The 27,008-nt window shown below is 38.3% G+C and overlaps 1 protein-coding gene across 2 annotated transcripts in view; it reads left to right on the top strand.

The window, feature by feature from the left end:
• Positions 1-27,008, top strand: part of si:ch211-45c16.2 (mitogen-activated protein kinase kinase kinase 13) — a 61,858-nt gene that overhangs the window by 5,222 nt on the left and 29,628 nt on the right. Inside the window, exon 2 of one of the 2 annotated variants that reach the window (XM_057852247.1) lies at positions 11,601-11,673. The gene's annotated coding sequence lies outside the window, so the exon portion shown is untranslated. Of the gene's footprint in view, positions 1-11,600; positions 11,674-14,948; positions 15,784-27,008 lie in introns of those variants that run through there. The other variant, XM_057852248.1, reaches the window with a different exon arrangement.

The following is a 27,008-nucleotide window of genomic DNA, read 5'->3' as shown; positions in this document are numbered from 1 at the left end:
TGTGGTTTTGGTTGACTCCCACATTCAAATTTAAAGACAAATGGTCAGCCTTAAAGTGTCTGTCATTACATCCTTTCCACGTAAAGGATAGTTGAACACAAACACTGCAGCAACATCTATTGACATTAAAAAAAAACCTGATGCATATATTCTTTATCCTCTGTGAAAATTGATAACATTGACTGTGGCTGTGTCACTTGTAAAACTTACCTTAGTCTGTGTCTGTATTATACTTATGGACAGCATTTAAAACATAAAACATTTAAAAAAAAAAAAAATGCAATCCGATTCTTTTCTGTATAAATTTCAACTTTAACGGTGAAGGCAAGGCAAATTCATTTGTATAGCACAATTCAACACAAGGCAAAGTGCTTTACATCACATGAAGATCTACTAGCAGAGATAAAACGATTCGTAAAAATCACATGAAATCGAAAGAAAGGTAAAATAAAGACGATTGAAGCAGGAAATAAAATTATAGGTAAAAAATCACATTAAATCATAAATAGAATTGAAAAATTCATAATAATTGAAATCAGGAATGGAAATAAAGCAGAAAATGAATAAAAAGCAAATACTTTGAAATATATAGACGGTTATGAATATGCCGTGATAAACAAAAGCGTTTTTAGCCCTGATTTAAAGAAGCTAACAGTTTGAGCACATTTTAGACCTTCAGGTAACATGTTCAAGTTGTAAGGAGCATCATAACTTAATGCTGCCTCACTCTGCTTGGTTCTTGCTCTTGGAACATACAGGAGACCGCTTTCAGACGACCTTAGGGGTCTAGATGCTTCATAGGGATCCAACAAATTAAGCATGTATTTTGGTCCAAGGCCATTAAGTTTTTTTGTAGACGAGCAGTAGCATTTTATAGTCTATCCTTTAAGTCACTGGAAGCCAGGGTAACGATTTCATAACTGGTGTAATATGGTCCTGTTTCCTTGTGTTTGTAAGGACTCTGGCAGCAGCATTCTGTACTAGCTGCCATTTCCTGATTGATGTTATATTAAGACCTGTAAATGCACCGTTTAAATAGTCCAATCTACTGAAAATAAATGCATGCATGAGTTTTTCTATGTCTTGTTTAGTCAGAAGCCCCTTAATTCTGCGTATATTATGAAATCCAATTTACGTGGAAATTCGGATTACGTTGCCAGTGTAGATCACTATAGGGCTGTTAGTACTGACATTTGTATTCATTTCAAAGGGAACAGATGTGTTTTTTTTTAAATCAATGTACACTAGAACATTTTTGCATGAATATATTTTTTTTCATTTACAGGTTTACTATACGTTTGTATTGCCAGTGAATGAATCCACATTAGTGCCATTGAGGGCAGTAAACGTTTGATCAATTTGAACAATTTGAAGTATCTGACAGTGGGTGAGTTAAGAATTTTCCAATTACCTACACATTAAAAATGTGCCAACTTGACCCTGAAATGACAATTTTTTTTTTCTTGTTTAGAAATTTTGGATGTCACTGGCTCACAAAAGACCACAACCTTTACATACAGTGAGGAGCAGAATTATTTGCACCCCTTGAGATTTTGCTAGTTCAACCACTTAGAAAATAGATAGAGGTCATTGTATGATTTTTCAATAATTTATTTGTAGTTTACTGGGCTTCATAAGTATTTGTACCTCAGAGAAAAGGCTAGGCCACACCAGAAGCTTGATGTGCTTTTTACGAAGCCAATCCTTGGTCAGCTTGGCTGAGTGCTTCGGATCGTTGTAAGTCTATGACTGAGGGAACAGGTTGTGCCTCAAAATCTGATGATACATTTCACCATTCATCTTCTGCTTTATACAATACAGTCGTCCTGGCCCCTTTACCGAAAAGCAGCCCCAAACCATGAAATTTCCACCCCCATACTTTACAGTGGGGATGGTGTTCTTGAGATTGTACTCATCCTTCTTTTTCCTCCACACACGACGATTAAAGTTTGCACCAAAAAGTTCTCATCTGGTCTCAAAAGGGCTCATCTGACCACATGACTTTCTCCCATGACCCCTCTGCATCATTCAGAAAGTCACTGGCAAACTTCAGATGGGCCTTCACATGTACAGGCTTCAACAAGGGAACCTTCTCAGCAATGCATGATTTTAAACCATTGTGTTCTACTGACAGTAGCTTTTAAAACTGTTCATCCAGCTCTCTTAAGGTCATTGACCAGCTCCTGCCGTGTAGTTGTAGGCTAAGCCCTCATTATTTTCATCATTAGGGATGCCCCACTAGGAGAGATTTTACATGGAGCCCCAGTCCAAGGTAGATAACCAGTCATATTTAGCCTTTTCCATTTTCTAACAATTGCTGCAACTGTTGATTTATTCTCACCTTGCTGCTTTCCAAGTTTCCCATAGCCTTTTCCAGCTTTCCAGTAGCTCAACAATTTTTTCTCTGGTGTCTTTCGAAAGCTCTCTGGTCTTGCCCATGGTAGCAGTTGGATTATGACTGACTCTGGGGTGCACAGGTGACAATATTGAGCTCAAACAGGTGGTGGGTGTGTGGTTACTGATGGGGTAAAGGTGGACTTTTTAAGGTAGACTGACAACTCTTTGTCTTAATTATTGGATATTATCAGTGGTACAAATACTTATGAACACCAGTAAATTACAAATAAATTATTTAAATAATCATACAATGTGATTTCTGGATTTTTTTTTTAGATCATGTCTTTATGAGTGGAAATGCATCTATGATTAAAATTTCAGACCTCTACCTATTTTCTAAGTGGGTGGACTTGCAAAATGACAAGGGGTGAAAAATATTTCTGCTCGTCACTGTATGTTCTATCATAAGTTTTGATCAAATGCACTCTCTCCAACCGCTTATTGTTGTTACAGCGGTTTACACAATTGTATTGAAGCGTGAGCACGTCAGTCTTGATGTCCGCATGCCTACGTTTGCTGTATTCATGCAAGTGCACGCTGCTTTGAATGTACTGCGCTCTTGTGATGTGTCTGCCAGCCCAGCTTCTATAATTACCACAGCCTGCAGCGCCTCATGGGGAGCATATTAATACACACGAGTGGAGAATCGGAGCGCGTGAACTCGTCACACAGGCCGCTCCAGCCTTTTGGCGGCATGGCTGACATTTTAGTGTTTATTCTATGTGGACTGCGTGTTTGATAATGGATGTTAATACAACATATTTGGTGTGTTCAGGTGATCGTTATGGCATGGATAGAATCCTCCTTTAGTGATGAAAACTCCTTGTTACGTAATTTCCTCTCAATGCAAATTGGTCAAGCCGTGGGTTGTCGGTGGGCTCAGCATGATAATCTCAAACAGCATTATCTATGCGATTCACCCGGCTTTGTGCTAACGATATGAATCTCATAATGTGTTTGTCCATGTGTGGGACTTTCGGACAATTTTATTGGAACACAGTGGAATTTTTTTGTAAAAATGTTTGTAAAAATTCCCTCATTAGAAATAATGGAAGTACAGCACATTAGAAATTATCTGTTTGTGACTGTATGGTCATTCAAAAACTTATTGTTGTATTATGTTTTCAATTATATTTATTAATAATAATTACTGAGTATTTAATATTTTTTTGAAAAATAAATTCGTGAATTAATTAGATTTTAATAAAAACCAATTTGGAAAATGAAAATAACCTGGAAAACTATGGTTATTGCCCCAAATAATTGTTTGTGACTATTTTTAGTCATTTAAAAACAACTTATTATAAATTCTATTCATTATTTTATGTATTTTATCCATTAATATTACATTCACTGTGTGATTTTTTTTTTTGGTAATTATTTAAAAAATATTCTTTAAAAATATTCATTTTAAAATTATATTATTTTTCAATGATTTTATATATATATATTAACACATGTATAAATTCATTCAAAATTAAGCATGATGTTTTGATAGTATCTGAATGAGTGCCTTGCAAAGGGCTAACCATTGATGGCGATCGAATTTTCGCTGCCAACCCTCCCAGTTCAAATGGATTAGACGTCTATTGCCATCAAAGACACCAGAACAATGTCATTCAGTAACAGCCTTTCCAGTTGAACTAGTTAGATTGTAGGTAATACTGGGTTCTGATTAGTTCAAGAAGCAAGTCTCCATCTGGAATTGTGACATTTGCCCCAATGGGCCAACATGTCAGTTGGAAAGGTAATCCCTTTCTTTTCTGTTATTGATGTCGGGGACACAAGAGCTGTCAGTGCCGCTGTTCCGCTGCTGGTGAAATAGTAATGAGTGTGTATAACGGGCCAGCGCTAGTGTGGTTTACAGCTCGTTTGCACTTGAAGCTATTGCATGTGTTGTAACTATGTGTCTGGCTGTGTTGTATTGGAGTGTCTTGTTGTGTTGAAGCTTGGACAGCTGCGGTCATAAAACTGACTAGAATCTGACATCAAAGCATATTTGAGCATAAATGTGCATGAAGACTTAACAGATTTAAAAGTGTGACGTTATATAGTGGTTTTCCACCTTAAAAGTCTGAAGTTATTTATGAAAAGTCCGGAGCATATATGTCCGTGTTTTATTGGGAATTTGTTTGCGGTCCACTTGAGTACACAGGCTGTTGATCAATTGACCTTTGGAATTTGGTCTTGACATTGGCACTACTCAGCAAATGGCTCAGCTGTTTGAATTTCTTTTTTCCTTTTGATTAACAATTTTAATTTCCCTTTCCCTTTGTAAACAATATTTTGTCTGGTTATCCTGTTTTATATGGCTGAAAGATTCATTGATTTTACATCACAATCACGAATTTATTTCATGTCTTCTAGACTGACCCAATGATCTGTAATGCGAACAAATTAAGCTGCTCATTACTGCACCTTTTCACTGGAAATATTTACATTTCACATTTTAGTAACACATTCTCAAAAGTCTTAAAGGGAACCTCGGACTTATAAACTTATGGGCTCTAAGAAGCCACAATTGTTCTTTTTTACTGAAATATGTTATTAAAAAGACAAAATATTGCCATTTATGTAAAAATCTATAATATTTAGTACATGTTTTGATCTACGAAGGCCGCCATGTTTTAAGTGCACAATGGACGCTCGGGGTGATGATGTAGTTTGTCACTCACTACACGAACACGACTGGTCTTCTGCAATTCTTTCTACGCGACGAGACGTCCGACACATGCGCACATCGGTTACAAGCGGCGAGTATTTACTATTAGTGTTTTTATTGAGTCTTTTATTACCTTTTCATTGCCTCAAAATACTTTTTGCATGTGTTTCTCTCTCATGTTTTTAAGCATTGTGTTTTCTTGTGGTAGCTTTAAAGCAGATTGTTTATCTGTTGACCACATGAGTCACCTAGCATATGTAAACCACACTTATTTTATATTGCTACGTTTAAGTATTTTCTTAAAGTGCGTATGACACCAAAAAGCATTTTTATTTTATATTTCATGCGGTGTTTTATGCTCCTGAATGAAATCGACCGCTTGGGTGTGTGTGTGTAAGCGATCATTTTATATATTCAATTTTTGAATCCCCTGCCATGAAAATGAGTAACTTTCGGCTCCAGTCTCGGGTTTGGGACAAATGTGAATGTGACGTCACCCAGATCAGCATCCCACAATACAGCATTGCTTTATAGCATGCAGATGGACTGCGGATTCAGCTGATTTTGCTGATTAATTTGTTTATTTTTCGTATCACACCAGCCAAATGTGCTGCAGAAAATTGTTGCTGCACCAGGGAGAGGCGTGTGAGCCTTTTTGGGTTTCAAAAGGTTCCCATTGACTGCGGATATTGGCCAAAACAAGCCCTACTTCTGTGGGACCTTTGGACAAGGAAGTGATTAAACGTCGTATTTTGAATTATGTCAAATACTGGGATCATGGCACACTTTTTAATATGAAGGTTGCTTGCATTTTGTGGCTGATTGTCCACCGAAAATACCACTCGGGTGACGACCGCCGGCTTGTCGCACACCCCCCTCGGTCCTTCGCGTGCCGGCCAGGAGAGCGCTATACTCGGCATATTGCCCTCTTCGTGTGCCCGGTGTTCTGTCAAATTTTCAACCCCATCAGCAATTGCAACTTTGTGTTAAAAATGGCGACAAATACAGCAATTGTAAAGTAAACGCTATCAAATTTCTTTAAATAAAGGATTATTTACTTACGTTTGATCATGGACGGACATGTAGAAAAGTTCTCCTCAGACACATCCTGCTATGTTAGCTGCACAACCACTGCACACTGCTCTCTCACTGTTTACGTCTTCGCCGTGTCGTAAACCATTATTTTACGCCATATTTGTGTTGACCATGTGGCAGCTATGCGCTCCTCTGACGTCGGCCAGTTTGTCCAGCTGTCCACCGGAGTCCGACGAGCTGTAACTTGCTCGCTGCCAGACGGGTTGCCAATCAGCGAAGACAATCAACATCCCTGCCGCCGTGTGATATGATCCTGGGTAGTTTTGTGTGATTTTTCGCTTCGAAAGCCGAGAAAAAGACTTTGAAACATAACTCGGTTCGGGTTAACATGTCGGCAGGGAAATGACAAAAGCCGACTAACTCCAGTGGCACTAAATATAGTTTGGGAGGTGCAAGAAGTGGAAAGCTTTGACCATTATGGAGTAATTTTGCGATGTCGTACTGAATAAATGCATTTTTGATATTTCATATTCCATTTAGCACAAGACTGTTATTTGTCATGACCATACCATTTATTTAGCAATTGGGGAAAAATACTACGATAAAAAGAATATCCTGTAAAAAAATTGAAATAGAGAGAATGAAACAATGACATTTTGTGGCTTTGTCGCATTTTCCTCCTTCGGAATATTAACCTCTCAATGGGCTGAATTGTAAATCGGATGAAACCATGACCCTGCCGACGTCATCCTCCTGTTGGGGATGCAAGAGCCGAATAATGGTAGGCGTGGCTACTTGTCATCTGCCATTTGCCAAATTGTTGTATATAGTCGAATCGTCTCAAAATATGATTCTAATTTACATAATAATGCTATTTAAGACTTTTTTTACCCTGTCATTGGCACTTTAAGGTATCTTTAGTATGTTCTGTCTGTATGCATCTAAACAAAACAAGCTGAAGGTGCACAGTAGTGCTTTGGGTGTCAAATTCCCCTTTCGTAGATGTTTCACCGGTGTAGCACATTATGGCAGAACCCCAGCCAGTTTTGTCATAACCTCATCTTGTCCTGTCTTTCCTGTTCATTTTGCTTTTGCTGCTTGTTTTGTGAAATATCAACAGTTCTGTCATGCTTATTTGTTTTCCTCTAGGGTTCAAATTGAAAGGGTTGAACAGCTGACATGTTTATGTCATGAGAGTCGTACTCTGGAAGCCTGGCAGTGTAACCAAGTGTCGTCACCGCCCTGCAACATCAACAACAATGGCGACCTACTATTTGAACTAATTTTACAAGTTGTATAAGAACAAAAACATCAAGAGGGGTTTTAATATCATGAAGAACTACAGGTCTCTCTATCCGTGGGTCCCTTTAATTTAAAATGATCACTTTAGATAAGGTAGTGTGAAGGGATTCTACTGTATTTATCCCTTGATATAAATTTTATGTCATATTACTCAACCCTGATCAAACAAATGTTTGATGCAGTCATTGACCCCCAAAATGTTTATATCTGTACGTATATTTGCATAGATTTATGTTTAAGAAAAGATCTACAGTAGGGCAAATGTTAAAACATGTTTAGTTATAATCATATTTCACATACAGTATAACTTATTCAGATGTGTATGGCAGCAAGCATTTTTGCTATTTGGAACCAGTTGTTAAAAATCTAAAAAGACTGTATAAAACTTGAGTGCCCTTGCATTATTAGTTATAGCTTATGTTTTTATGGTATGATGTAATTCCGTGTCAAGTACTGTATGTGAAAATGACTGTGAATTTTCCACTGAAGCTTGATTAGAACAAAATCATTACCGGTAATTGTATTGTAGTAGCGGCCAGAAAAGTCGCAAATATATACATATTTTCTAAAATCGTTCAGGCCTACTGTTTGACTTGAATTTTGAATTTCGGGCTAGACAATAACCCCCCCAAAAATTTGATTTCTAAATTTTCACAATATTTTTCTTCCCCTACCTTTTAAGGTGACAATAAGAACAGCTCAAGACAACTTGGAAAAAAATGTAATATAAATAAAGTGCTAAACCTCTGGTTAAAACAGTCCTTGTCTCTCCCTAACTAACTAACGATTAGTTTTTTTAATCGATTAATCGGACGATTACTTAAACGATTAATCAGATAAATGTCACTTTTTTCAATGACCCTCACAATTTAACTTGAAGTTGTTTTGGGTATGTTGTAAGTAACAATGAAGACAAAATGGATGACTATTTCCTTCAAAAATAATATTTGATTACAGCTTTCTTCAAAACAATGTTTTATTAAAGCTTCCTGAATTAACTGTAGTCTAAACTGTACTGTTTTAAGTACATAAAACTTCTTTTTAATAAAGGTTCTGAGTAGAGATGTCCCGATCGATTGGCGTCCCGATCAATCGGGTCAAAGTATCGGAATCGGCAAAAAAATATCGGACATGCCTTTTTTTAATATGTATGTATATATGTATATATATATATATATATATATATATCAAATAAATCGTTTTCTAATTGTATTTACCGTTTCAGACATAATATGTTACACTCATCCAGAGTCTTTAGTTTAGGCTTAAGGTAGGGTTATCAAATTTATCCCGTTAACGGCGTTAACTAATTTTTTAAAAAACTTATCACGTTAAAATATTTAACGCAATTAATGCATGCGCTGCACGGCCCACTCACGCATTGTCGCGTTCAATCTGTAATGGCGCCGTTTTACCTATATACAGTGGGGAGAACAAGTATTTGATACACAGTCAATGGGAAATCCCAATGGCAGTGTATCAAATACTTGTTCTCCCCACTGTATAGTATTTGATACACAGTCAATGGGAAATCCCAATGGCAGTGTATCAAATACTTGTTCTCCCCACTGTATAGAGCTAAAAGGCAGCGTAAATTGAGTAGAGTAAATTTTGGCAGCATTTGGAGCCTTTTTTTAATTAGCTAAATCCTTACAATCCCTCTCCCTACGACTAGAAACATTGTGGGAAGCAATGTGGGGAAGAAAGGTAGTAATTGATATTTTTCTTAACACCCTATGTTATTTCCCAGCGCAGAGAAGATATATCAATTGGTACCACTACGCCCAGTCATTGGTGCACTTCCCATCATGCATTTGAGCAGAACAGATGGCTACAGTATCATTTACTGAAAGCTAAACAAATACACTAGATGGCAATATTTAGTCACAATATACAAAGTCACATTTATCCTTTAAGAATTACAAGTCCTTCTATCCGTGGATCCCTCTCACAGAAAGAATGTTAATAATGTAAATGCCATCTTGAGGATTTATTGTCATAATAAACAAATACAGTACTTATGTACGTATGTTGAATGTATATATTCGTCCGAGTTTTATTCATTTTTTTCTTAATGCATTGCCAAATGTATATAATCGGGAGAAATTGTCGGGAATGATTGGAATTGAATCAGGAGCAAAAACAAACAAAAAAAAACTAATCGGATCAGGAAATATCGGGATCGGCAGATACTCAAACGATCGGGATCGGATCGGGAGCAAAAAAACATGATCAGAACAACCCTAGTCCTGAGTATAAAACATTAAAAAATTCTCAGTACACAAATTAGACAAACGTCATTCAACGTTCAGTCAAATTTAAAAAAGTGCTGCTTTTTGACGTTTTTTTTTTCTTGTGGGCAAAGCGTTAATATAAATTGTCAATGACTCACTTATTTTCTGTAAACAAACTAAACAACAAAATCGAATAAGGACGAGTCAGACTGTAATGAATGTGTTTTCCTTATCAAACAGTTGTTCACAAATACAATGCAAATCTGATTTCAAAACACACTCTCTTGTATGACAATTTACAGTTTGAATGGATTTTTGTAAATGGAGAGTATTTATATAGCGCATTTATCTACATGGTTACCATGCCCAAAGCGCTTTACATGAGCACACATTCACACACCAATGGTGCTGCTTGCATGCGCAGCGCTGCCAACCCATTGGGGGCAAATTCGGGTTTAGTGCCTTGCGCAAGGGCACTTCGACAGTGGGCAGTCATAGCCAGGAATCGAACTGCTGACCATTTGGTCCGAGGACAACTCGAGCTACCAACTGCGGCACTGCCGCCCCTTTGTTTGTGTTGAAAGGAGACTAAGCTGTTATATGACTGGGTTCATGTGTTTGGTTTCTTTTGTAAAGTTTTCTCATTTCTTTTTATAATCTACCAATAACTTAAGTGCTAATAAGCTTTTCCAAAACACACTTAAGACACTGATTAGCATTATCTGTAACTAGCTTAGCGCGCCGTGCTATGTAGAAAAGTCTCGTCAACAAAGAATTAAAAAAAAAAACTATTGGCTTCATTTACTCACCTCTGACGGAGGCACACTGAATCTAACAACACAAAAGACAATCTAACACTTCGTAATATTACTGTATTTATTCAGTAAACCAACCTGAGTGCAGCAGCGAACTCTCTCTTTTGCTCTAACCATTGGCGTACAGGCACAGCTTCACATTACACACAAACAAGGACTTAAACGGGACTGCTCATAGCTGCCGGAAAAAAATTGATTATCACATTAGTTGGCAACTTATTGATTAATCGATTTTAATCAATTTAATCGATTAGTTGTTGCCGCATTACCCCCCATTTGTGCTGTCAGCCCCAAAAGAAACTAACTCATTCTCATTGAAAAATCCATTGAAAAACTGGTTGCTAGATTTCTTTTTAGCAAAAAACAACAAACTTGCAATTAATATACCTATTTTTAATTGTTCACATTTAAAAAAAAAAAAAAAAAAAAAAACAATTCACAAAATGGATTTATCGGACGAGAGACCACCACTTTCGGGAAATCTCTTGTGTACTGGTACTTGCTGTGCTTCTAATTCATTTTTATTTCCCAGTACTGTACATATTTAGTCATATTTGGAGCTTGTGCTAATTTGTGTCCACTTTAGAGTAGGGTTGTCCCTTTTGGACAGCACCCTCAGCCATCTGTGCATGAATTCATCTTGGCCGCCATTTCACACCATTTAGAGGCTTTCTTTATCCTCACCCCGGGATATCAGAGCTCTGCCTTTGGGGTCCCCTGCTGGGGTGGACTTTGAAGGTTGAGACAGACAGACAGACACAAACACACACACACACACACACACACTCTTTCAATGCATTAATACACTCATCCCCAGAGGTTTATGCCTGTAACAAGACTACAAGGTGGAGCATCTGTTCTCTGGGCCACTCCTTTAATCAGAAGACTCTCCCATTTTATTCAGTCTCTTTTGAATTGGTTGTGCACACACACACACACACACACACACACACACTGAATCATGCCTCCTCTGCTCTGCAGTTTTAGTGGTGACTCAACCTTTGAGCTGATGCCACACTTTCACAAACAGCAACCTCCTCTGCAGCCACTCTGACTTTGTGTACTCTCACATATCCATGCCCGTCATGTATGAACTTTAAATGTCACTTTTCCGTATGAACCATTTCCCTTTTCGCTTTGTGTGTGTCCATTCAGGTGGGAGTCAAGTCAGAACTGAAGCACAGACTGTAATGGCGCAGCTCTGAGATGTCCACTAAGCCTCTTACAGGTCAGTACACAGTACAGTAGAGGAGATTGGGGTTGGTTGTTGCAATTTTTACTCTTTCATGAATGGCTTCCCGTCAGCATTTCTTGGAATAGTTTTTTTTATTTGTAAAAGGGGACCATAATATGTGTGTTGTATTTGATATCCATTTCATTTTTATATTTCTTTTATTTATACGGTATTTTATAATCAATGAAAGACATCCTGACACTTTACGACAACCATCCCCATTGTGGTTGGTTGCCATCAGTTTAAATGAAATTTTCTTTTGATGACAACCTTGAAATGTGGAGTTTATGTATTCGATTCCGTATGTCTATTTGTCAGTTAGTCTGAATTATATGATCAAGACAGCTCAAGAGAAAAAAAAAAAATATATTGTTATATATTGTGGCGAGTAACACACTTGCTTCTCTTGTGCCCCATACACTGCACAACTTCATGAAACAGCATGCCTTATTGAAAACAACGCACAGCATATAACACTAGCAACAGCGACTCCCAGTCACGGTTTCTCACCATGCATCTCGGGGCAGAAAATGGGCGGAACACAACAATATATATATACGCCGTAATTTCCTGAATATAAGGCGCACCCGTGTATAATGCGCACCCCAAATTTACTTGTAAAATCTAGGAGAAATTATTGTACCCGTTTATAACGCGCACCCTAATTTTAGCACCAATAAATAGAAGAATACAAGAAAACAGAGCTTATGTACAGATACAGAAATGTCATTTTCCTGACTGGTGAAGCACAGCACAAGCATAGCACATTGGTAGTTCAAAACATTACCATAAACTGACAATATTTACGGTAATAATATGATTTGACAACTTCTTCAACTTACCAGAATCTAGGAGAAAACAAAACAGATGTGACTTTTCTTTTAAAGGCTGCTGTATAACTTGCTCGTTTCATCATGATGAATAAATGTTTCTTCCATGGATTGATACGGTAAAATGAAAGTGAGAACGTAAGTCGGAAATCCGTGAGCGCTCATCGCTGTCAACACGGCAGTAACAATAGGAACTATTGTTATTTGGGTTTGAGTTTCCTGAAGGACAGATATAGTTGACGGACACCGGAAGTCTGTGTGCTTACGTTTGTTATGGTCCGAGTTGCGGAGCTGCAATAAACGTTGACTCAAATGAGTTCAAGAAACTAAATTCTGTGCTTTATGAAGAGTGAAAAAGCAGAATTTAACACAGACGAAATCATTCGGCCGATTAGAGTGAAGTATTACCGAAACAAAATGGTGACCTGAAACAAAATGGTGACGTCACGTACCGTAATGGTCGGCAATGGGTCGCCGCATACGTTTCTTCAACACAGCGTGGCCGTGTCAAAAAAAAAAAAAATCGGTTTATATATATATATATATATATATATATATATATTTCTGTCTCCATCCATGTACTCGTTTATAATGCGCACCATGATTTCACAAGTTGATTTTGGGGGAAAAAAAGTGCGCGTTATATTCAGGAAATTACGGTACATATATATGTATGCATGTACAGTGGGGAGAACAAGTATTTGATACACTGTCAATGGGAAAACCCATTGGCAGTGTATCAAATACTTGTTCTCCCCACTGTATGTATGTATGCATGTATGTATATATATGTATATGTATGTATATATACAGTATATATAGATGTATATACAGGTATGTATGTGTGTGTGTTTGTGTATATGTATATATTTGTAATATGAAACCTTCAAACATAATCATTAAATTTAGGGATAATGAGGTCAAAGGAATTTATTGAAAACTTGATCATGAATTAGCTATGTAAAGGGAGTATACAGGATTTTTAGAGTTCATTTGAAATACTTTTTTTACTCCATGCATGCTCCCACAATGACCTGATGGGTACACGGAGCCCTGACATTTTAACTGAGACTGCCCCAAAAAAGCCCTTTTTCTTATTTTCAATAGAGAGGGGTCGGGTGGACCATTCTGTGTGAACATGCACTTTTGCGCGTCCTCGCAGCAGCAGGTCTGTCTCCGCTAGACAAAAACACTTTTCTGTCCTACTTTTCGGACCAACTCAAGACTTGCAGTAAACCGCAAACAATCAATTTTGCTGGTTTTTACGTGCATGGTTCTGATCTGATAGACCAAACGCTTGTTGCTTTTATGTTTGCGCTCATACAACATGCCCACCTTGCACTAGCTTAACACAGGCTGCAGTTACGCTTTTTGCCATAGGTGGCAGTCGCAAAGAAAAAAAATGACAAACTCTCTATCGTACCTTTAACTAAAATTTGCAGGGTAGGTGATATGATGAGAAGAAAAAGGGGTCAAAGGCCACAGAGATCAGAAATGCTTTGAGTTTGACTGCTTAGGTGGTCTGCTCTCTCAAGAGTGTGCCTTAATTTCATAATTTTATTTATTCATAAAGTATATTTTAAAATGTAAATATTTTAAAAAATGTACAGTATACAGTAATTACCATTGAGACCTGATGTCCACATATGTGGACATATACATTGTATCACAAAAGTGAGTACACCCCTCGCATTTCTGCAGATATTTAAGCATATCTTTTCATGGGACAACACTGACAAAATGACAGTTTGACACAATGAAAAGTAGTCTGTGTGCAGCTTATATAATAGAGGTAATGTATTTTCCCTTCAAAATAACTCAAAATATAGCCATTAACTCATTCACTCCCAGCCATTTTCACCCGTGCAACCCCCTTCGCTGCCGGCCGTTTTACTGGATTTTGACTGATTTTGCAAGGCCCACAGAAAATTCTGTTCTATTGCTATATAAACATGGAACCCACCAAAAGAAAGATTAGACTCTCTTCTATCAGCAGGAAAAAAAGTTAGTTAATATCTTTTTCCATTATTTAGAAATCAGCATCGGAAAATAGCTTAGTTTGAGCAATTTTCCAATTTCTGATGAAAAAACAGAGAAATTGAGCTTTCTGTAAAAGCATACATTTCAAACCTAACTTTGACTTTAACGCAGCTATTTTTTGCTTTGTGACATCCCAAAAATCTAAATAATGATTTCCTTCTACAAATTAACATAAACAACAAGACGCGAGCTTTTGATAGCAAAGTAACAATTTATTTACTTTATTGAACTGAGAGATGACGCTATTGTGGCCGCGACAGCTGGGGTAAACTTTTCCCTTATAGCCTTATGTGACACACTGCATGTACAGTGGGGAGAACAAGTATTTGATACACTGCCAATGGGAAAACCCATTGGCAGTGTATCAAATACTTGTTCTCCCCACTGTATATGTGGTCCATGATCCAAAATTTTATGTCCACATATGTGGATGCCAGACCTCTATGGGGTTGATGTCAGACATCCCAAGTTCCAAAAACTAATTTCAGGGAGATCTGCAATTGTCTAGCTAAATAATGTGAATCAAAAGTAGCTTTGCTATTATACTTTTTAATCCCAAAACTTTCCTAACTGGAAACCTATTGCGTAAAGGCCCATAAAAACAAACATGATAACCATAAAACTTTGAAATTTACCTTTAAAAAAGTAATTGCCTTTGACCTCAGAGTGACATGGGAAAATTAAGGCACCAGTACAGTACTTGCTGATGAATGGAGGGGGTGTTAATACTATAACAATAATAGATATTGCAGGGCGAATTGATTCGTGATTTGATTTCTAAAGGGATTTGTCATGCAGAAAAAAAAATAAAACCCTCACAAAAACCAGCTCTGTCCTACTTAGCGAGACACCACCACAGCCCAACCTGCTCATCCCAGCTGGTGCTGCTCCCAATCACATCCGCCTCCCCCTTCGTCCCCTTTCCCCTTCATCTTTGCTCCTCCTCTTTTGAGTCGGTAAAGAAAGCTCCCCCCCTTCCTCCTCCTCAGGTTTGTGAGCGTCGTGCTCTCTGCGTCAGCCGACTCCATTCATGAAAAGTGTGACGTGAGCGGGTGGTTGACGCTGCCACCCGCCCACTCACAGTCCGTGTGCTACCGGGATGCCTGTCATTCAGCGTGTGACTGGCTTTCTCCTTGCTTTTTGTGCTGCCTTTTCACCACCCTGACTTTGGTGGCACTTTCTTCAACTCCTCACCTTCGTTTTTAACAGGAATCATGAATTCAATCTCTCCGATGTGAGTAGTCAAAAAAAAATGCACGTGGAGTCCGTTTTTCTGGTGTGTTTTGCCTTGCATAGCATCGTGCTTATGTGTGTGTTGGTGTGTTTATATGTGAATCAGCTGTTGGTGCAGGAGCGTGCTATGCAGTGGTGCGCCGGTGCGTGCATGCGGGAGCTATTTTCGGCTCGGTGGTGGAGATGCCGCTGCTGCTTTGTGATGCAGTACGTCTCCGTGTCCTCTGAAGGACAGGTAGAGATGAGGGGCGACAAAAACGCATCACGTCTCCAGTTAGCAAACTGGAAGAGATCACCCTTGAAGACATTAAAGTGTTGTATTTTAACATGCTAAAATGTGCCTTCAATCTGTTCATGGCAGAATACATGCACATCTGCTTCCCGAGGGTTTCAACTTTGACCCCCCCCGCGACTTAATCTGTCTCTTTTATTTCCCCTGCTTGGCAACAGAAACAGTAGCGCCCACCCTTGTCCTCTAATACTAAGCATGTTTATGTAACTGCGCTGGATGAGTAGCCGGCAGCCGGGTTTTAGAGGAGAAAGAGGAGGAATCGTACTGCTGTTCTTTCCCGACCAAACATACACACACACGAGGCCATTTAGATGCTTTTATTTGATTTAAGAGTGTGTGACTTAGGGTACGATCACATGGGATAGCTGTAGTGCGAAATTATGGTTGGGGTTCGTAGTTGTGACTGTAAACTCATACCGTTTGTGCCCAGTGATTGGCTCGTGATCAATGCAGTGTGTAGTCCAGTGGTTCTCAAAGTGTAGTATGAGTACCACTAGCGGTAAGTTAGCTCCCTCTAGTGCAGGCATGTCCAATGTCCGGCCCGGGGGCCAAATGCGGCCCGTGGTCAAATTTCATCCGGCCCCCAGCCTCTGTCATAAAATCAATAACGTCTGGCCCGCACACAGACTTAATAATTTGGTCAGCAGTACTGCAACCAGCATTTCAAGTAGCTTACACACGAAATGCTGCTCCTCATTTACCCACTAAAAGTCAGCAGCACTTTAACCCTTTATTGCCAAATGTATCACATTTGATACACCTAAAATTTCATGATTTTGAGACTAATTTAGAATTTTGACATTTCTTTTTGAAAAAAAAATGATGGATGCAAGTCAACACATGCATCTGCAGGTTCCATGAGAAAAAAAACATGATTTAGCATGGGTTATAGATATTAGAGCGCTAATTACACATATTCATTTTGACTTTTCTTTTTACAAATTTGAAAAATACGTTTCATTAGGACCTTATTTTTCAAATTTTCGGATTCTCTGATAATTGCTTCATGTTGCAAGTATTTAAGGGCTAAGCAACATTACTCCGTGTGACCCATTACTTCCATTTTCTAAAATGGCGACAATCAACAAAAAAAAAGAAAGCTTACTGTGACGGCCGAAGCTTCAAGGATAGGTGGAAATTTGACTATTTCTTCTCTAAGATACGCAACAACTGTGTCTTGCCTCATTTGTAAAGAGACAGTCGCTGTTTTTAAAGATTTCAATGTGAGGCGATATTACCGAACAAGACACGCCGACATGTACGACAAGATTACAGGGAAGATACGCAGCAAGAAATTGAAGCAACTTGAAGCTAGTTTGATTTCACAGCAGCAGTACTTTGCAAGAGCCCGAGAGGCGAAAGAGAACGCCACAAAGGCTAGTTGCGAGATTGTTGAAATTATTCATTTAAAAAAATAATAAAGCAAATGTGACACACTGAATGGCTAGCTAAATTTTGCTTAAATATATTGTTCCACGTAAAGGACGTCAGCCAAGGTCGGCCCCCCACATTTTTACCACGCCAAACCTGGCCCCCTTTGCAAAAAGTTTGGACACCCCTGCTCTAGTGGTACGTAAAAGACTGACCAAATCAAAGGGAAATTTACCTTCTCCATCCTAGCGAAAGAATTTTCAATAATAAATTGAAAAAACAGAATTCAATTTTTCTGATGTATCACAGTGGAGAAGAAACGTCAATAAAAGTCAGTATTTCCAGGAAATGGCTACGCTACATGAGGACAGACATTTTTATCAATGCTGGTACTATTTTAGCAGATCAAATTCGAGTGTCCCAAATTGCCTGCCTTTCCTTGTTACACCAAGACCTATTATTACATACATACATACATACATACATACATCTTTGCTCGAGTCTATTAGTGTTTATATGCATTGGTAAAACTGACATCACAAAATGACTTAGTCATTAAGTGGTGTCATTTTTGTTTTTTAACAGTATCTCCGTCATGAGAGGTCTAAAAAAATGTGCACACCTATATAATGAGCAATAGTCTTTCACATGAAGGTTATTTATACTTGGTTTTGTCTTTCCCTTTAACTTATTTCAGTTGTAGTAAACTGAAACATGGACTTCGCTATGACGGGACACGAGGCTCGGGGCCGATCCGTATGGGGCCTATTTTCAAAAATTTGAAATTAAAATATTTTCAAAACCAAAGCCACTAGTGACCTAAAACCAAAACAGGCACCTCCCTTAGGCAAATATGAGTATCCATGAGCAGTGATAAAAAAAATTCAAAGTCGTTCCCCAATAAAATCCTGATTAATTATTTTTGGAAACAAGTATAACAAAACTTAAACTAGCTATAGAATTCTCAGATTTTACACTAGATGCACAAAAATCACCAGATGCTGAGATGATCACCTATATTTTCAGGATCAATAGCAATATTTAACATATAGGTTTTTCCCAAAATAGCAACTTAATTATTTTTTAATTTAGTGCACATTTTCAGCAAATAATAAGTGGAATTTTTACAAATATGAACATAAAACCGTCTAGATTCTTTGTTAAAAGCAAAAAAAAAAAAAAAAAAAACGCAGTTATGGTTCATTTTACGTAAATATTTCAAGACAAAGTTACGATATTGTGTAATCCAACATGGCGGCCGTCACGAAACAAAAAGCTTTTTAAGTTGAAAATTCTTGTAAATAAATGCTTAAATCGTGGATTTTCTATAGATATGAACGTAAAACAGTCTAGATTTTTGGTTAAAAGCAAAAAAGGGCAGTTATCATTCATTTTATGTAAAATTTTTCAAGCTGAAGTTACACTAATTTTAGCCATTGTTTTTTTTTCACAACGTTCTGCCTGGGTCGGCCCCCTACGGAAAGGCGTGGTGCAATGTCTGTGGCAGCTGTCTTGTCAACTGATGACGGAATCTATGACTGAAACTATAGCTACATTTGGACGCGGAGGTCTTGGTAGGGATCACCCGCTGACAGCCTCTCCCAGTCAAAATGGATTGGAAGTCTAGCGCCGTCAATGGCAGCCAATGAGGTAATGTCGGCCCTGGTATAGTCAACTCACCCTTGACCCCAAAGAGTGCAAGCACTATAGAAAATAGTGATCTTTGAGGCCGCCATTAATAATCCAAGGTTGTCGACAACACCAAGTGACAGTATGTTGTTTCTTAACAATACTAAGTGAATGGGGGAGGTGTGGGCTAAAGTAGATGTATGTGTTTTCAAGTACAATAGCGGTAGCAAATGGATACATGATGGCGTTATACACTTCTGTGTAAAATTGTTTGCAGTTTGTCACCTAGAATTTTTTGGTGTGTGAATGACTAGCATTTAAAGTAAACACTACTGTGACGTTTATGATTCTGTTTAGAATACTTTACATTGAAAGAGGTTATGCTCCTATGCCCAAAGATAGTCTCTGTGGCCCAACATACTTTCAATCATTTCTATTTGTCTCTTGACTTTGACCTATTTTGAAATACAGGAGATATTATTTCATCCTTGAGCAATATCTGTTTCATACAACATTGGTAAAATAAATCCAGCATCTAATAGAAGCACTAATGCGTATTGATTTTCTGGTTTCCTGCTGTGGTTGCTTCAGTTATTCCCTCAAAATGGTGTCAGTCCAAGAGGCATGTTTGCCTCTTGTATCATGTTTGTGCGTCTTTTTCAATCCTTGTTGTAAGGGGGCCAGTTCGTCTGTCCCTAGTAAAAGAGCACAAGGGGAATTGTTGTGGCAGCAGCTGCTCTGGTCTCAGTGTCGAATGCGTGCGCTGCTGTCTCCTGGCCGTGCAGGGCAGACAGTTCACATGGAGCCGGCTCCTCTTGTGTCCTTTGTTGTCGCTCCTGGTCGTCTTTCCAATCACTGCAGGGTCACCACTGTATCTTGCCGCCAGCAGCCATCACAGTTCCTGGCCTTCTGGTCTATTTTTTTTATTCAATGCTCTCTTTTGCTTGCAACCCACAAATTGCCTCCATATCTCTCAGTGCCCTTCATGCCTTTCTGTCTGCCTAATCTGCTTTTTTTTCCTCTTCTGCTTTTCCTCTGAGACATTCTCTCCCCCATTTCTGTCGCTTTGTATTCGTCCATCCATCCATTTCACATACCACTTATTATGTTCAGGGTCATGGAGAACATGGAGACGAAGTATCCCAGTGCATGCGAGATAGCGCACACCCTGAATTGATTGCCTTTCAGTCACATGGTTAATATGTGTACAGTATTTGTTTTTAAATATAATTTTTGACAAAGTTAGAAAATTACCTCCTTTTCATTAAGTCTTCATCTTCAATCTGCCTATTCCTTGTGTGCTTATGTTCTTTACACCTAAAGTAAAGCTAAACCAGCTATTGGGAAATGTGTCTTGCTTTATTTGTTACTAAATGTGTTCTAATTTTGTTTACTGCACTAAGTATTGAGAAATCCAATAGCATTTTCTCTAACTCACTTGTTTCGTAACCTTTGTTTACCAACACGAGATCACTTCAGTTCATGAACCCGATCTTGAGTTTGCACTGAAAAGGACAGTTGAACTGAGTGTGACTGTTCAACTCTGTCACAGAGGATAGGTGTACACATATTCAGAGTGCAGTTCATGTGGGTATTTTGGCAATATAACTCAGTTGGGATATGATCCAGATCAGTGGTTCTCAACGTGGGATACGTGTACCACCAGTACAAGGGCGTAGGTTTGATCTCAACATTGGTAGGGAAAATATAACAACATAACCTGCATGTACACATTTTGCTCAGGATGGGACATTAATAAGAAAAAACAGATTAGGTGAATGAGGGTCAGGGCTACATTCCTCACCAATAAGAACATAATTATATGCTAAATCAGGGGTGCTCATTACATCAATCACGATCGACCAGTTGATCGCAATGGGTAGCTCGTGGCATCCCCGCCCCCCAATTAAAAAATATGTATTTTCTTTTAATGTACATAGTTAATTATGATTGTTTGTTTATGTTGTGTTGTGTGATTCACATATAAGGTTATGTCGCTCTCCAAGTAGCTTCTTGCTCACGTTTTTCTGGTTCTATAGTTTACAGCAAAGTTCACTACGTTTCTCACAGTTTAATTACCATTAACAGTAGAAAACACATACAGAAGGACACCTCTCTCTAAGCAGCTTCCTACTCGAGTTTTGCAGGTTAGCAAGTTCATACAGTTTAATGTTATGCTAACTATGATGCAGGTCGAAATTTTAGTAGCAAAATTAATGGCCACAATATTGGCATCTTTTTAAATTACAGTGGCTGCTGCTGGCCAGAAAAAAAACTTCTAATATCACTCTTCTTCGAAGGGGGCGGAGGAGGCGGCATGTTTTCGACATGTATTTCTGTCGGGGCTGTGTGAGCATGCGTGTGTGTTAGGGGTTGGTCAAGTCATCAGCCAATCAAAAGTGCGTTTGTGGGGGGGTAAGTGAAAATGGGTAAATGTTAGTTTGAACAAAATAAAAATAATTCACTTAAAAATGGCAGTGTCAATTCTATCCTTACAATTAATGGGAAGGCAATCTAAATTACCTGGATAACTGAACTCATTATATAATGCATTTAAGGTTGCTTAAAGGTTGGTGGGGACAATTTGAGCATCCTGAAAAGTTGGCAGTGTTATTTCCCTCCCGTCCCTATGCAAGCGTACTCCCTTGCACCAGTAGTCTGCGGGCTCTGTGAAGTAATAAGCGAAAAACTGACTCAATTAAATGTTTGAACAACCTTTTTGTGCATTAATCAAGTACAGTTCAGTTGTATTCAACTTAAACTCCATTACATTTCATGTTTAAGAACTGTATCTTTTCAAATATCAGTAGTTAGGAACAACTTATTAAAGTAATACCATGAAACTAAATCCTAAGTATATTTCCATTTTTTTCTAAGTGAAGTCTCTATGCTAGAACTGTGGTTTATGAAAATAACTAAAACCTCTGCCTTAAAAAAAAAAAATCTCTGCCAACACTCCCAGTCAAAATTGATTGGACGTCTAGCGGCATCAATGGCAGCCAGCAAGTTAATGTTGGCCCTGAAGGTGTCGACATGGCAACGTGTTAATGATGAAGTGAGATACATCTAAATTGGTTCTTTGTTGGCCATGCAGCTGTCTGCAAAGGAAGGATGCCCCTCTGGGACGCAGCAGGATCTCCCTTTAATTAGGAGCAGAGTGATGGAGACACAGATGACGATGCTGGGTGTGTTTATGGAAGTGGAAATGCAACGGTTGAATCAAAGTTCAATATGGTGAAAATTAGTAGTTTTCTCCTCTCATTACTCTGAAGAGTCTCATTACAGGTTCTTCAGACACGCCTCTGGCTTTTGTGCACCTCTAGCTAATCCCAGCACAAGGTTTGATCCACTTAAAATAAGATTACCGGGTATACATTTGTGTATAATATTAAAGCACTGGACTGAATAAAGTCAGTATTCTGTCCCTGTACAAGCCTTTCTTTGAAGGGATTACAGGATCATCAGACCGTTTTCACCAATCCACCCCCACCATTTTTCTTCCACCCCCACTTTTTCTTTCGTACATCACAAGGACAATCATTTCAACCTCTCGGAAAGTGCATTAAATGAGTGTCAAAAAGGAAGCTTGAAAAACAGGCTCTGACAGTGCTTATGGCATTCAATGCCATTAAAGGTCTTCCATTAGTGATTAATGGGTGAGGTTTGCTTTCTTTTCTTGTCTGTGTCAAATGTTGATGCTGATTCCAGATTGCAAGCACTGGTAAAGGAAAGAATTCACTAAAGGCTTCATAGTCATGATTTTCAAGCCCATGGCTTTAAATTGGGTCAGAGGGCTTAACGTGAGGCGCCTTCAGTCTTGGCATGAGTTTCTCCAAATCTGACCATATCCAGCGATTGTGTTCTGCGTCAACGAATTATTTGTGGCGTGGAATTACAGCTTGCACTTCTCCTCGCACAGCTCGATTGTCTCGGTATTGGAAAGGACTGATTTATTGGATACCTGAGAGAGCGTTCTCTCGTTCCCCCTGCACTCTCAGCAACCTGCTTCAAGTCAGGCCTGCATTATAGATGAGCTCTTGGCAGGCGCTACACTCTCACAGCACTCGGGTTACCCTCCAGGAGTTAAATGCACACGGATACAGTGCCGGCATTCCCATAAACATCGAAACAACAATTCTACAGCGCAGTGGCAAATTTGAGCAGCTTCTCTTTTGTCAGATGCCCAGAGGTCTTTGTTTGGATAGCATAATGTACCACGTCTGTAGGGTGGCCATACGTTTGGATTTATGCAGGACAGTACTTTATTTGAATACCTCACCCGGCGTCCTGCGTAGCATTGAGCAGGACACTTATTTGTCCTCCCTCTTAGAGTTGCACCTAAACGCAACACACTCCAGAGTGTTCGCAAATGCTGGCTGCATTGAAAGCAGCTACGGGTAAGCAATGTTGTCTCCTGAGAGAAGTGCTTATTTTACCTCAACATCTGATATGCGAAATAGAAGCTGCCACTACCACAGATGAGTGTCATTTTTCATCGTCAAAGAGTTGTTTTTAGAGGAAATTTAATGAGTTAAATAAATTGCTGTTGTTTGTGTTCGCATGCTAGCAGTTAGCCGCTTACTACTTTAGACTTAACAGTAGTTGTTGGCGCTGGACTCTTGTCGTTTGTGAATATTGTAAATATTGTAAAATATATTTGTGTTGCGCTGTCTTTTAAACTTTTTTCTTTCTTTTTTTTTTTTATATACAACTACTACATTGTCTTTTTTCCTAACTAAAAAAATAGAGAACTGTGATACTTGTTTTTGCATTAGTTTATTTTCATGCAAATTTAGTTTGGATATTTAAAAGTATAATTGTTCTACTTTGTGGCACTGCACTTTAACTGAGGGATACATTGGCATTGAACATCCGCCTTCGAAGTTCAACGTTTTGTCCCTTATCTGTTATACATAGGCAGAGGTGGTTAGAGTAGCCCAAAATTTTACTCAAGAGTAGCGTTACTTCAAAATATTTCTCAAGTAAGAGTAAAAGTAGTCATCCATAAAATGTACTCAAGTATAAGTAAAAAAGTATCAATTGAAAAGAATACTCAAGTTATGAGTAACATTTTGACAGGCTGGCGTGATCATAGAACGGCAAGCTTGCTTGCGTCTGATTGGTGTAATTGAGTCATGTGATTATTGTTGCGACGTTTCATTGGTGAAATTAGTAGCCCTACTCTTGGCAATAGCATCGCTAGCAAAAAATGATACATTTTTCCTCTTTATTCTACATATTAAATGTAACGACTCTTCTGTAGCCCAAAAAAGCGGAGTAAGAATAGCGTTTTTTCTTCGCAAATCTACTCAAGTAAAAGTAAAAAATATGGCTTAGTAAAATTACTCTTAGAAGTACATTTTTCTCAAAAAGTTACTCATGTAAATATAACAGAGTACATGTAACATGTACCACCTGTGCACATAGGCATACATCCAAAAATTTTACTCAAGTAAGAGTAGCGTTACATCAAATAATATTACTCAAATAAATGTAGTCATCCAAAACTTTACTCAAGTACAAGTCAAATTATTTGTTGAAAAGAACTCAAGTAATGAGTAGCATTATAATTGCTTGCAATGACATTTTTTTTTAAATTTGTTTTTATTTCTCAGTACACCTTCATCTATATGAAATGTTATTATTACACTGTACTAGAGCTGTCCCGACTAGTCGACGTTGTCAACGTCATCGATTACGTAAATGCGGCGACGGGCAAAACATACCGTCGACGGGTAATGACAGGTTAAAAAAAAATAATCACATGCGGATAAAGTTTAGAATTGCAGGCGCTGGCGATACAAGCGGTTGTTACTGGCACCCCCAAGGGGGCCGCTGTTATTTCAATGTGACCGGCATTGTCAGATTGAGCAAAGAGGAAGAAAGTGGGCGAGCGAGAGAGAGGGAGCGAGATCGGTGAGTTGGGAAAGTGCGCTGGTAGCGCGGAGTTGGCATCCCCCGCGTTTTGGTTTTGGTCAATCAAAGTATCCATAAAGAGCCATCCGACGCCTCTCGGTGTTTTTATGCACGCCGCCGCCTTCCTGAGGAGGAAATCGGACGAAGCGAAGACAACGAGCCAAGTGAATTGCAGGTTCACTCCTCACTACGGCGAGGAGTTGAAAACACCACCAATTACCAAATAGGGCAAAATTGGTAACACGTGAAAGCGGCATAAAGCCAAAAAAAGCGGACCAGAATAGCCAGAGCCTGGAATTATTTCAAGGAAAATATGGAGGGTGCCACTGTGTGTACTCTTTGCTAAGCTGAGCTCGCATACCACGGTGGCACGTCGGCTATGAACGAACACTTGAAACGCCGTCACCAAAGTGTAATTTCCGAAGACAACAAGAAACAACAAGCTAGCGGATTGTATGTCCATACAACTTTCTCATGATTTTTTTTTAAAATTGAAGTTGCCTTTATGTGCGTCGTATCAACGTGCTTTTTTATTTGATAAAATAATTAATATTCTATATATAATTATATAATATTTTTTAAAATTATTATTAAATTTATTAGGATCATGGAAGCTCCCACTTGGGGAAAATATATACATATATCCTGTATATACATAATATAATTAAAAAAATATATATATGGAAACAGCACTGGCCTGCTTACTGTAATCCATGACTGCACTAATGTTAGTTACTTTATATTATAAAGTATTATTGTGTATATACATATAGTAGTATACTATAAAATTAATACTATATATTTAATTTTTGTTACAGTGAGTATGTGTGCCTTTCATTCAAAATAATTGTGGTAATATTTCAGTGTGCCATCTACTTGATCTATTTTCAGGTTAAAACAAACAAAAGTTTAACAGTTTTTCCCCTCCCCCAAAAATGCGGAATGCACACCAGAAAAAGCACCCGAACTCACACAAAGTATTCTGAAAATGGTTTTCCAGGACATTGCGATTCATTTTAACATTCAGAACAATATAAACAATGACATACCACAAAAAGAGTAAGAATTGTTTTGACTCCTGTTAAAAAGGTGAAGTCACAGTGTTTCCGTTTATTCCATTATTTATTTATACGTTAATAAAGAATTTAGGTGTTCCAAAATATTTTTGTGGATTTATAGGCTTCAACAAAAATTCCATTATTAAAATAGTAAAAAAAATATATATATATATATTAGATTAGTCGACTAATCGTAAAAATAGTCGGCTAACTAATCGGGAGGAAATTAGTCGTTTGGGACAGCCCTCCACTGTACAAAACATATTCTTCTTCTTTTCCTTTCGGCTTTTCCCCTCCACATTAGGCCACAAAAATCATCGAATTCAGACCAGAACAACACTTGAAACATAACCCCCTCAAAAGGCATGAGCACCCTCTAGTGGAGAAAAATATGTTGCCTCTGATTGGTACAATGGAGTCATGTAGTTATTGTTGCGACGTCTCATTGGTAAAAGTGAGACAGCCACTTTCGGCATCTCTGGCAGAAATAAAGCCAATATGTAGAATAAAGAGGAAAAATGTAATGGCTAGCGTAGCCTAAAGTAGTGGAGTAAGAGTTGTGTTTCTTAAAAAATATTGTGTGGTATAACTACTCTAAGAAGTACATTTTTATCAAAAAGTTACGTAAGTAAATGTAACTGAGTAAATGTAACACGTTACTACTCACCTCTGCGCACATCATACTACGGTATTGTCTTGTAATGAACAACGTGTCTTGGAATTACTGTATTATTATACCAATGTAGAAAAATTTACTGTTGAGGGGAGTACTTGGCTGTATTATTTTTCTTTTCGCGCTAAAGTTTTCAAATCAAGTGTCCTACTCCCCTAATACCAAAACAGAACAAATCAAGCAAGACTCTGCTAGATTTGGTGTTTTGATACTGGTCTTGCTGGTTCAGAAACCATTATAAGATTGCATATGCTAGATTTCTACGCAAGGTTTCTGGTGTTCTGGAA

Source organism: Corythoichthys intestinalis, chromosome 12 (genome assembly GCF_030265065.1).
Source record: "Corythoichthys intestinalis isolate RoL2023-P3 chromosome 12, ASM3026506v1, whole genome shotgun sequence".
Classification (NCBI taxonomy): domain Eukaryota; kingdom Metazoa; phylum Chordata; class Actinopteri; order Syngnathiformes; family Syngnathidae; genus Corythoichthys; species Corythoichthys intestinalis.
Note: the sequence above shows the minus strand (reverse complement) of the source record. Positions and strands in the feature narration are given on the sequence as shown.